Source organism: Homarus americanus, unplaced genomic scaffold (genome assembly GCF_018991925.1).
Source record: "Homarus americanus isolate GMGI-L3 unplaced genomic scaffold, GMGI_Hamer_2.0 scaffold50924, whole genome shotgun sequence".
NCBI classification, from domain to species: domain Eukaryota; kingdom Metazoa; phylum Arthropoda; class Malacostraca; order Decapoda; family Nephropidae; genus Homarus; species Homarus americanus.
In genome coordinates, this window is record NW_024718094.1 from 3817537 (window position 1) to 3829684 (window position 12148).

A 12148-nucleotide genomic window follows, 5' to 3' on the forward strand; every position below is an offset into this window, starting at 1 on the left:
CAACAGTTTCAATGTCTCGTTGTTAGGTGCGTCGTTGGGTTGTCCCTAGTAATAATATCCTTAGTCAGGACGGAAACGACGCGGGTCTCATCTTGTTTTATACTGATAAGCGTTAATACAGTCAGTAACAGCAAATTCGCTTGATCTAAGAAAAAAACTATTAATTTTGCTAAGATTCTTTCTCTCAGAAATAGTCAATAAAAAATCACAACCATAAATTTCATTTTATGTTTCAGCGTCCTTCTGTCTTATTAAAGATAAGGGAGAGTTGACAGTCCGATAGAGGGCGAGGGTTTATACAGTTGCCAGAGAAGTGTATTAGAACTAAAGTTATAAGCATTGTATTCACTCGGCTGCTGGACTTCAAGGATCCAAGGTAGAATCTTATATATATATAGTCTTTAATTGACTTCTCAAGATATTTTGTTAGCATCCAAATTTATATTCACAGACACAACAACAAGAACACCAGTTGTCCCCAGCCTGTAGTTCGGACATCCGCGGAACCATATTATGGAGCCCACAAGAGTTTATTAGAAACTTGTGAAATACTTGGAATTCTTTGTCTCAAAGTGAAATTAATGAAAATATGTAATAACGTGATACGACTTTATAGTGAGAGAGAGAGAGAGAGAGAGAGAGAGAGAGAGAGAGAGAGAGAGAGAACCGCACATTTCTCCCGAGTCTGTAGTGTACAGGACGTGTGTATTGAACCCAAACTGGGCCCAAAGAGAGCCAACCTTCTCACTAAAGGGAAATTATATGTTTATCGTTTTATGGTTTTAAGAATATTTATTCCAAGAGTAAATGTAAAAAGCATGTAACTAGTTACAGTTAGGTGTAAAGCTGTAAATAACTGTACATTATATGGTATTTTTCTCTTGATTGTACAGGTAAATCCAAAGTTTTGGCGCCCTTCACTATATTTAAAATGACAAATGTGGCCTAGAGCCTACAAAAGGTTGGAAACCACTGACAAACTCGTTTGTTGTTGGTGGGTCGTTTATGATAGTAATATTTCTGTTATAACTTCATAATTTGACACCAGCTCACCCAAGGTCGGTAAACTAACGATAAAACCATAGATAATAGATAGATATACAGTTATCATAAAGATATTTGTTCTTTATAAAGATTGTCACTGGTGTCTGGAATTGTTTATAGCTATGCTTTAGTATTTCAGGGGCGGATCCAGAAATATCAAAAGGGGGGATCCAAGTACAAGAAGTTGTGAGTGGGGAACATGGCAATCAAAGCGAGCCCACCCAGCTGGGGGAATTTTTATTTATTTTTTTTGGGGGGGAGGGGGGGGGGCACTGTAAGCCCCCGAATAATTTTGAAAACTGACCAATATCATGAGCATTTTGAGGCCATTTTGAAGCCAAGTGCACTTGATATTAGGAGATATTCTAAGGTCAATAGTAAATACTTTTTACTTTACAAAAGAACGCCTGAGTACAATACTGCATTAAAGAAAAAATATTGGTGAAAAGGGGGGGTCCGGACCACCAAACACCCTCCCTTGGATCCGCCCTTGGTATTCAGAACATGTCTTGTTTATTGAGATGCGTGGTTATAGACTAAACGTGTCTGGTCGTAAACCGAGAAATGTAAATGTGTTCATGTCAAGTAGCCTCTTTTAATTCCGTGAAAGGCTTCCAAGAATGACGTTTCAATAAGCATCGACAAGGTTTCAATAATTGGCTTATTATGTGAAGAGAGACCTTTATAATCAGGATTTCGATGGAGTTGAATTTTTTTTCACAGAAAAATTAGGTTGACTAGCAGAGAGATGATATTTACGGCAGTAGTAAGTAGTAGGCAGCTATCAAACAGGGAGGTACTACCGCCTGGGAAGATATTGGAAGCATAATGTGTTTTCTAATGGTAGACCCTGCTACCATATGGCATCACGAAAATTGTGACCAAGTCCCATGTTGCTGATCTAACTTTCTGCCTCATTTACACAAGATTGCAGGGTCTCAATTGTTTCTCTTGCTTTGACAACACAACATACATATATTGTTTCTCACTATTGATATTTTTATTTTTATTTATTGCTCTTTATTATTATTATTATTACCCTGTATTATTATTTATTATTTTTATACATTTTCTTCTTATTATTATTTTCTTTTATTATAATTGTTATTTAAAATTGTTATATATTTTTATTAATTTATTACTACAGGTATTGTGGGGTTCACGTAATGTGGTCTCGCACTAAGGATGGAGGTGAGAAGGGAAACTCACTATGGCGTTTTATATATATGTATATATTGTTAAGAGTTGGGGGATTTAGAATATAGTTAAAATTCTACCCAGATCCCAACAGGCAACAACAATAAAAAAACAAAGACAATCGGACTATAAAAAGGGTAGACAAAGGATGCGAGTTTTTGTTGTGTATAATAAAGCACCATAAATTCCTTAACAAAATATTCAGCTTTCTATAATTTACCCTTAACCATACTTAACCTAAACATTAACAGTATATACATACTTATACAACATACAATAATTTGAAGCAAGGTGGAGGTGGGGAGGCAATATAAGATTACAATTACTTAAGTGCGGAGCTGAGATGGCTGACGAGTAAGGCTGAGTATTGTAAAAGACGGTAGGTAGACACTGTGCCGTAGGTTTCCAGGATAGGTGATCCTGTGGTCACTTCCCAGAGTGAACTGAACTCTCATCGAACTGGAGCTGATGAGGAAGACTTTGAGGAGGTGATGCAACAACCAGGATATGGAGAAGGGAAACCCCGGAGTGGTAACTAAGACGAGTCATACTCGGGTTTCGTCCCTAGATGCCGTTGCTCGTGGTGCTGGGTAGGTAGATCATGACAATTGATGGCGTGGTTCGTAACAATATATATATATATATATATATATGCAAGTAAATCGCTGTAGGTGCGCGTGATCCTGGTATATGCTGATAACCACAAGGGAAAAAGAAAACACGAAGTTCCCAAGCGCTTTCGTGTAATTCACATCTTCAGGGGTGAGTACAGACTAAGGAGAAGTACAAAACAATGTGTATATATACAGAGGAGGGTGAGATCAAGCCCACAGTGGTCAGGTATAGGTAATGACCCTATTAATCTTCAAAAAAGCACTGCAGCGGTCGGTAGTCAGGTCAGAGGGTAAGCTGACCCAACCTTCTCACCTGGTTACAAATCTTCTTAATTACGAAATTATCCAATTTGCACATACCATTACTCAAATTCATGTTGACGGATTCGGTATGTTTAATGAGACTAGCTTCTATAATGTTCCTACTGTCAATTGAATTACAAGGTAATATTGAGGAGGCATTATCCCAGTGAATGCAATGCTTATTATCCCTCAAATAAACAAACACAGCATTGGATTCCTGGCCGTTCCTAACACTGTATTTATGTTGTTTAAGTCTAGTTCCAAGATCTTTACCTGTCTGGCCTAAGTAAAACATATTACATTCCTTGCAAGGAACCTTACAAATGCAGCCACTTGTGTATTGTTGGGGGAGTTCTTGATTAACATGGGGCAGTAAAGGAGTGAGGTTGACACTCTAAAAGGGGAAAATGAAGCCCTCAGGACGGAACTCCTTCAGGTAGGTGCCCTGCCTAGCAGGACACCTGCGAAGGAGGAGCAGGCGTGGAGAGTGGTTGTCTCCAAGGGGACTAGGGTCAGGCTCAGGAAAGCTGACCAGGGTGTGGAGTGTAGTAACCCTTACCAGGTGCTGCAGGAAGCTGGCGAGGAAGAGAAGAGGCAGGACGGTATGGATCAAGGGGAGGAAAGGGCAGATGTACAAACCCTGCCCACAGGTAAGGTCGTGGTAGTTGGGGACAGCCAGGTGAGGTTTGTAGATAGGGCTTTTTGTGCGAGAGATAGGAAACGTAGGACTAGGGTGTGTTTTCCTGGGGCTGGGATAGGGCATGTAGCCGAGAGGTTAGACAGGGTTTTGTCAGGGGAGGGTACCAATCCAGTAGTGTGTCTTAGTGTGGGAGGAAACGACATAGGTAAGGTTAGGAGTGAGGAACTTTTCAAGAGGTATAGGGAGGCGCTGGGGAAGATTAGAGATAGGAGAGGGATCCCGATAGTATGTGGTGTCTTGCCTAGAAGAGGGGTTGGTCGTGAATGGCTGTCCAGGGCAATTGCTATAAATTGCCGACTGGAAAAACATTGTGCAAACAATGGTTGGGCATTCATTGATAACTGGCAACGATTCTATGGCAACGACTACCTGTACTGTCGCGACGGAGTACACTTGTCTCGTGAGGGGGTAAAGACGTTGTCTGCATCCCTGGAGCGTGAAATTGTCACTCCGAAGGGGGGTTTTCGCCAGTAGAGAGGGGTCGGGGAAAGTGGGAGTCAAAAAACAAGCAGGTCCTGGGAAGTAAAATTAGTTGCTCAGGACAAGGGGTAAAACAGGACCAGGGAAGGGTAGGTTTAAATGTATACTATACAAACAGTAGGAGCGTTAGAAATAAAATAGACTTGCTGAGAGCGGTTGTATGTACCGAGAATGTAGACGTCATAGCAATCACCGAAACTTGGATGAATCTGGCGAGCAAAATTTTTTTATCAGAGTACCACATAGAAGGGTACAACCTTTTTCACAAGGACAGGTAAGGTAGGAAGGGGGGAGGGGTCGCACTCTTCGTCAATGATACATTAACATGTTGTATTAATAATTCAATAAAGGGTGAAATAGGAACCGAGTCTGTGTGGGTAGAAATCACGGAAGGAAGAGAAAAACTAATTATGGGAGTGATTTACAGGCCCCCAAGTCTTGGCAAAGAAGCAGCTCAGCCCATATGGCAGGAAATGAGTAGGGCAGCAAAATATAACAACCTATGCATTATGGGGGATTTCAACTTCAGAAATATTGACTGGGACAACATTGTAGGCGACTATGAATCTGAAGACTTCCTAGACGCAGTACAGGACAATTTTTTGAAACAACTAATTACAGAACCTACTAGAGGTGACAATATATTAGACCTAGTATTAACAAATAAAGAAAATATTATCAGAGATATCACAGTAGGGGAAGAACTAGGTAACAGTGATCACAGAGAAATCAGGTTCACCCTAAATTGGGAAACGAAAAACAATGACAATATGGTCAGAGTCCCAAACTTTCGGTTGGCGGATTATCAGGGGTTAAGAAGGTACCTAGGTGAGGTCCCCTGGGAACAGTCACGTCAGTTCCCAGTAGGAAGGGGTGAGGTCATAGATGACACAACAATTGATCATGACTATAATATATTCACTAGTATACTACATAAAGCACAAGAACAAAATATACCATACAAAAAAATTAGGTCAAATAAGAATGAGCCAAGGTGGATGACCAGAAAATTTAAACATGACACAGGAATAAAGAAAGGAATATATAAGAAATTAAAGGGAGGGGAGGAGCAGCTCAGAAACAGGTATAATGAACTATCTAGGAATGTTAAGAAAAATGTAAGGAAAGCAAAGAAAGACTATGAAATCAAAATAGCAAGAGAATCCAAGGCGAATCCCAAGGGATTTTTCCAGGTATATAGGACAAAGGTCAAGGACAAAGTTGGGCCTTTAAAGTCAGGGAGGGGAGAAGTGATAAATGGCAGTGAAGAAATAAGCAAAGCATTGAACAGCTACTTCTTATCAGTTTTCACAGAAGAAATTTGGGATGAAATTCCAGAGGTGGAACTGATATTTAAGGAAAAGGAAGAAGAGAAATTAAAGAATGTCACTATCAGAAAAGAGGATGTTCTTAAGAAGATAAATAAACTAAAGAAAACAAAATCCCCAGGGCCGGATGAAATTTTCCCTCGAGTCTTGAAAGAGTGTAGGGAACAGATTAGCGGACCCCTCGTAAACTTATTTACAAAATCATTAGACACTGGAGTTGTGCCAGACTTGTGGAAACAGGCAAATGTAGTACCCATATTCAAAAAGGGAGACAGAGCATCAGCGTCAAATTACCGGCCGATCAGTTTGACGTCAGTATTGGGGAAATTTCTTGAATCAATTATAGCAGATAGCATCCGATCGCATCTAGAGAAAAGCAAATTAATCAACGACTCTCAACATGGGTTTACAAAGGGGAAATCTTGTCTAACAAATCTGCTAACGTTTTTTAGGAAAGTCTTCGAGGTAGTAGATAATGACGAAAATTACGATGTTATTTACTAAGACTTTAGTAAAGCATTTGACAGAGTACCGCATCAGAGGCTTCTGAGAAAAATTAAGGCTCACTGTATCGAGGGGAAAGTTTTAAATTGGATAAAATCATGGCTCACGGATAGAACGCAGAGGGTCAGCGTAGACGGTGTTAAATCTGAGTGGGGCCGTGTAACCAGTGGGGTTCCCCAGGGGTCAGTACGAGGCCCACTCTTGTTCATAATCTACATAAACGATCTAGATACTGGGATCAGCAGTGACATAAGCAAGTTTGCGGATGACACCAAAATAGGGCGGCAAATTAATTCAGGGCGGGATGCAAATGCATTACAGGAGGATCTAAATAAACTGCAGGGTTGGTCTGAAAAATGGCAAATGAAATTCAACACCAGCAAGTGCAGCGTACTTAATATTGGAAGAACAAATACTTATAATGTATACAGCCTTAACAACATCAACCTAGAGAAGTCGACTTGTGAAAGAGACCTAGGGGTACTTGTAAGCCCGGACCTACGGCCTAGAAAACAGTGCGTTAATGTTCGAAATAAGGCAAACAGAGTATTGGGTTTTATATCTAGAAGTGTAAGTAACAAGAGTGCAGAGGTCTTATTGCAACTATATCTTGCGCTAGTCAGGCCGCACCTCGATTATGCGGTTCAGTTCTGGTGCCCCTATTATAGAATGGATATAAATTCACTAGAGTCGGTGCAGCGAAGAATGACAAAAATGATTCCGGGACTTAGAAACCTTCCATATCAGGATAGGTTAAAGAAACTTAACTTGCATTCCCTAGAAAAACGAAGAGTGCGGGGAGATATGATAGAAGTGTTTAAGTGGGTGAAAGGAATCAATAAAGGGGATATAGATAAAGTTCTTATAATATCCGAGCAGGATAGGACTCGGAGCAACGGATTCAAGTTGGATAAGTTTAGGTTTAGGAGGGAGATAGGAAGAAACTGGTTTACAAATAGGGTGGTGGACGAGTGGAACAAGCTTACCAACTTTGTAGTAAGTGCTGGAACTCTGGAAAGTTTCAAAAGGAGGCTAGATAGATTCATGGATGATAGAGAGTGGTAGTAACTCTCGACAGGAGCTGCTATGCACAGGCCAACCGGCCTATTGCAGGTACAGATGACGATTTCGTGCCATTAATCACCACACACTGTTTGCGGTTATGTAGAAAGTCTTCTATCCACGCTAGGACATTTCCCCGAATTCCGTACCCTTCCAGTTTGATTTTCAGCCTTTCGTGGGGTACACTGTCGAAAGCCTTGACAAAATCTAGGTATATATTGTCAATATTACCACCCTGTTCCAGAATATGGGTCCAAATTTCCAATACCTTGAGCAATTGTGTTAAGCATGAGCTCCCTACATAAAACCGTGCGGCGAGATGATTGCTTTAGTCATTTCAGTCCTGAAATAGTTATCATGGTTATCATGTGGAGAGGACTGTTAATGAATGAATGAATGACTGCGGCTTGTGCCATAGTATGGGTAACTTAAAAAATCTTATTTTTGTATTTTTCGTAATAGCATACTGATTGATGATATAACTCTTGAAGTTTTGAAATCAGCGCGTACGTGATTATGAATATGGTTGTGGAAAAGTCACAGTGAATAAGATCACTGTTCTTCAAAACAATGGCACATAGTTTACTCTGAATGACTACATTCATTCTCTGGTACGGAGTTGTCAGCACTTAGTTGATGCAAGTATCAAGAAATGTTATCTAACAGGCAAAGTGTGGAAGCTCTAATGAACTACATACGAAAAATTTCGTTACACTAACTGAATCATTGGACACTAGTGTGATAATATAACTATTGTATTGTATATTGTTATGGTGAGAGAAAACGGGCACCATAATATGACTCGTTTTAGTTGTTAGTGGGAGCCTCCGGGAGCAGCTGGCGGGCGAGCCTGGACAGTTGAGGTGTGGTGGTGCACAATATGGCGTGTTGACTAGATAAGCTAGGAGTGATTTCTGGAAGATTGTGATGTAAGTGGTGAATTTTGGTCATACTATACAATATTTTAAACGTCCTAAAGGATTATAGTCTAAACTTTTACAGGTAAGAATGACGGTGGACTTAAGAATGAAGAGAACTGAGTGTTGTTTACAGTGATGTTTGGTTTCCTGAGAGTTGGTAATGAGGAAGTAGAACTGAACCAAAAGTTAGTTTCTGACGCGTTCCGCCCCTTACTACACTGATGGCTTATTATAGTCCACACCCTGTGATACAGTGAAAATTAACAGTGATAGATACTAGACACGGAACAAAAGGTGTACACCATAATGAACTTGAATCGTCACAAGTCAGTCTCGGTTGACAGTTGGGTTTGTTGTACAGGACTCTTCATCTTTGTAATTACTTTAAAACTTATTTAATTTCGATGTGTCTAAGTGAGCAAGAATTACCGGTACTGATGAGTGTTTGGTTAATTCAGGATAAAAAAAATTTCGGGCTAAGTGTTAATCTGCTCTTGGTATTGATGTCTCTTGGATTTATTCCCGTCATAATGATTTGTTATTTTGACAAATTTCAGGAGACATTTCTTGTGATGTAAAGAATGCAAGTCTGTAGAGGAAGGAAGGAAACCATGATTTTGAGTATTCAGTACAGTACTTTGAAAATAACAAGTAGGCCATTGAATTTCTTTTTCAGGATATAAACAGATATGATCCGTGAACTCTTCCTGATTTTAGCAGAACAGTTAAGTAAAAATTAGAGAAGTTTTACTATGCTATTACTTGAAAATTTCTTGTGAATTATAATTATTGGGGGGCACAGGATATAGGTATGGCAGCCATATGCAAAACATTGATGTTTATTGATTCAGCAGCCTAATGCACATACATGGTGGGCAGCCTAATGCACATACCTGAAGGGCAGACTATATTATGAAATTTACTAACCTAACCTAACCATTAACAACAGTCTGTCAATATGGCTGCCTTACCTATATCCAGTGTGATTTTTGGCTTACGGCTGCTGTACGCAAATACCACTATGATTTATATTTTGGAATGTACTTAAATTCTGTATTGAAGCACAATATTTTTTTTATGTTTTATCCTATGAGATGTTGTGCAGAGTTTATGATTGTGAGGTATGTGAGGATATCTTTATACTTAGAGAAATCATTAGTAATTCTTAATACTGTATGTCTTGCTCTCCTGAACTACCAACTCTAGGACACGAAAGTGCCAACAAGTGGACGAGGAAAATGTTTACTGTAATGCAATTTTTACCACTTCTCTCTCCTGAACACTGGTCAATGGTCAGGAGATTTGAGTTCAGGCGCTGTCAATGCTCCTATATTTACATCCTGCATGTTTCGGTTACCAAGATCCAGAAATAATTGTTCATAAAATAAACCAATCTAACAATCTAAAATAAGAGCTATAATATACAGTATTATCATCTATAAAAAAAATTCTGACCTTAAAACCACTGACACATCCTGGATGTTCCAGCTACTACTGCAGTATTTATATATCATTCATAAAATTAACCTACTAACCTATCCTTCCCTTTAGTAAAATACTGTAATACGTACAGTTAATCTTTATTATCATCTTAGAAGAGTTAATCCCATTTATCAAAGAACCATCCACCCTTCATGGACATAATTAAGGCGCTATGAAGGTGGTAAAGTCTGTTGCTGTCGCAGATTTGTGTTTAGGAGAGAACACATTTTAAAACTTTTATTATTATAAATGTATTCTTCATCCACTTTTTTTAGCCTTTCAAGAGATATGAAAACATATATCTTCTGTGGTGAAAAATTTAAAAGTTGATAGTTGAGGATCACGAAAGATCTTTAGAAACACTTTTAGAAAATATTTGTATAGGTGATGATGATAAAGATAAATAAGTCTCCTGCTAAGAATCGTAATACAGTAATAATAATATACCAGCAGCTACAAAGACTAATACTGTACTAGCAAGACTTGCTGTTGCCTTTAATAATATTGTTAGTTTGGTGATACACACGAAGGTGGTGGCATCCCAGTACCAGCTTCATTGTCCTTACACGAACACTTCCAGTGAATGTTATTATCACTGAAGGTCAGTTGGTTGCTGGCTGGCAAATGTTCTGAGGTTGGTTGGTCGCTGGAAAGTATTTGTCAAAAGTTGGAGGCTCTGCAATTTGGGTTATTCTTGAGGTAAGAAAGAAGTTTTTTCTGTAAAGACTTTTCATTAGATCTTCGTAGCTGTTTAACCTGGACCCTTGTCCTTAACTACATCATTACCCAAAAAATTGTGAGTTATGGATTGACCCTTTCTGTGTGTTGGTCTGTGTTTCTGTACTGTCACCTATAATGTATAAGGAAGCATAACTTTGCCATAACAGCATTAAATATGACCAAACATCTACTTAAGAACGTTCAACTTACAAACTTTCAGAGATACAAACATCATCACTGAGGGGGGTTACCTGCCACAATAGGTGTTTAATGTGGATGAGACTGGATTATTTTGATGAAAATTCCAGTTAGAACAAACATTATCTAAGAAGAGAAGAGCGAGCCAGGTTTTAAGGCTGTATTAAAGGGCATAGTTTTACTAAATATCCATAATCTTTTCATTTTTTACAATATGTTTGGTATCTACAAGAGTAAAGTTGGACTTACAAACAATTGGACTTACAAACAAGTCTCAGGAACGTAACTCGTTCATAAGTAGAGGAGCACCTGTATACAGTAGTCTTTGAACCATTATGGTGGGTCAGGTCATATCATTGAAAATTCTAAAACAAATTTCTCATACTAATTGTGGAAAAATACATGTTAGGAGGATAAGACTTGCTGGATTAGATTCCTTGATGAGAGTTACATCCAAATTGTGACATTTTTCTCTATGTAATCACATATTTCCAGAAACTGACATCAAGGATGAATTCTTAAAAAAAAATTACATATTGTTAATCTGGGTAAGAATATGCATTGTCTTATCAAATGGGACATTAACCCCATTGGTCTGTGCTATAGCTACTGGATCATATGAGTAAACATGTTTATATAAAAAATTCGTTTTTTATTAGGTTATCATTATTATTGTTGTTTTATGGCAAGTTTCCAGGCTTGTGTGGGTTAGCTGTGATTTCCAAATTGCCATACAATATGCCAGGATAATTAGCGGATTTTTATTTCGCGGTCCTCTATTATTCGCGGAAGACACCCTGGATGTATCCACGAATGTCTAAGGGTAGTTTTAAAGTTGTCAGCATTTTCGCGGCTGGGACAGGTAGCCATTGGTTCTAGAGACAGTAATTTCCTTTACCTGTATTGTATATATATGTATGTGTGTGTGTGTGTGGACACACACACAAAACATACAAATAAATAATAATGGGAAAATCCTCTCAAGTAATCAGATTTTTTTTTTAAATGTTGAGTCTACCCTCAAGTCCACTCTGTGCTTTATTAATAACAAAGCAAGGAGTGGACTTGAGGGTAGACTCAATATTTTTAATACAGTAAGTCCGCGCTTAACGTCGTCCCACTTAACGTCGTTTCAGTACTACGTTGCTAAACTTTAAGAGACCAAAAATTCGTTTAACATCCCGGTGATCCGATACTACGTCGTTTTGCGCCGTCATGGACTACTTTCTATGGCGTATCGCCCTCTCTCGTCTGGCCGCGCTACGCTCTCACGGCTCGGAATAGAGTCTCAGTGACTCACCACCCTCCTCCTCTCCTCCTCCGCTCCCACCACACTCCTCCGCTCCCACCATCCTCCTCCTCTGCTTCACTACCCACCACACACTCGCTCTACCACCTCCACCCATCGGTGAGTACCGTACCAATACAAACTTAGTAGTTGTATATGTATGCACTATTTTCAATAGAAATGGCTATGATTTTCTGTACAGTATATGTAATGTATTTAATGGGGCAAAGGGAGACTCAGGAATGTAACTCCTGTATTTTATCTATTTCTTATGGGTAAAATTGATCCACTTAACGTTGTTTCGTATA

General features: G+C 39.1%; 1 protein-coding gene across 10 annotated transcripts in view; it reads left to right on the plus strand.

The window, feature by feature from the left end:
- The first annotated feature begins 8057 nt into the window (after positions 1 to 8057).
- The window catches only part of LOC121859130 (serine/threonine-protein kinase 10-like), an 86172-nt gene continuing 82081 nt past the window's right edge, over positions 8058 to 12148 (plus strand). For 9 of the 10 annotated variants that reach the window (XM_042355838.1, XM_042355841.1, XM_042355842.1 and 6 more), the window contains exon 1: positions 8859 to 8876. The gene's annotated coding sequence lies outside the window, so the exon portion shown is untranslated. Of the gene's footprint in view, positions 8162 to 8858; positions 8877 to 12148 lie in introns of those variants that run through there. The other variant, XM_042355839.1, reaches the window with a different exon arrangement.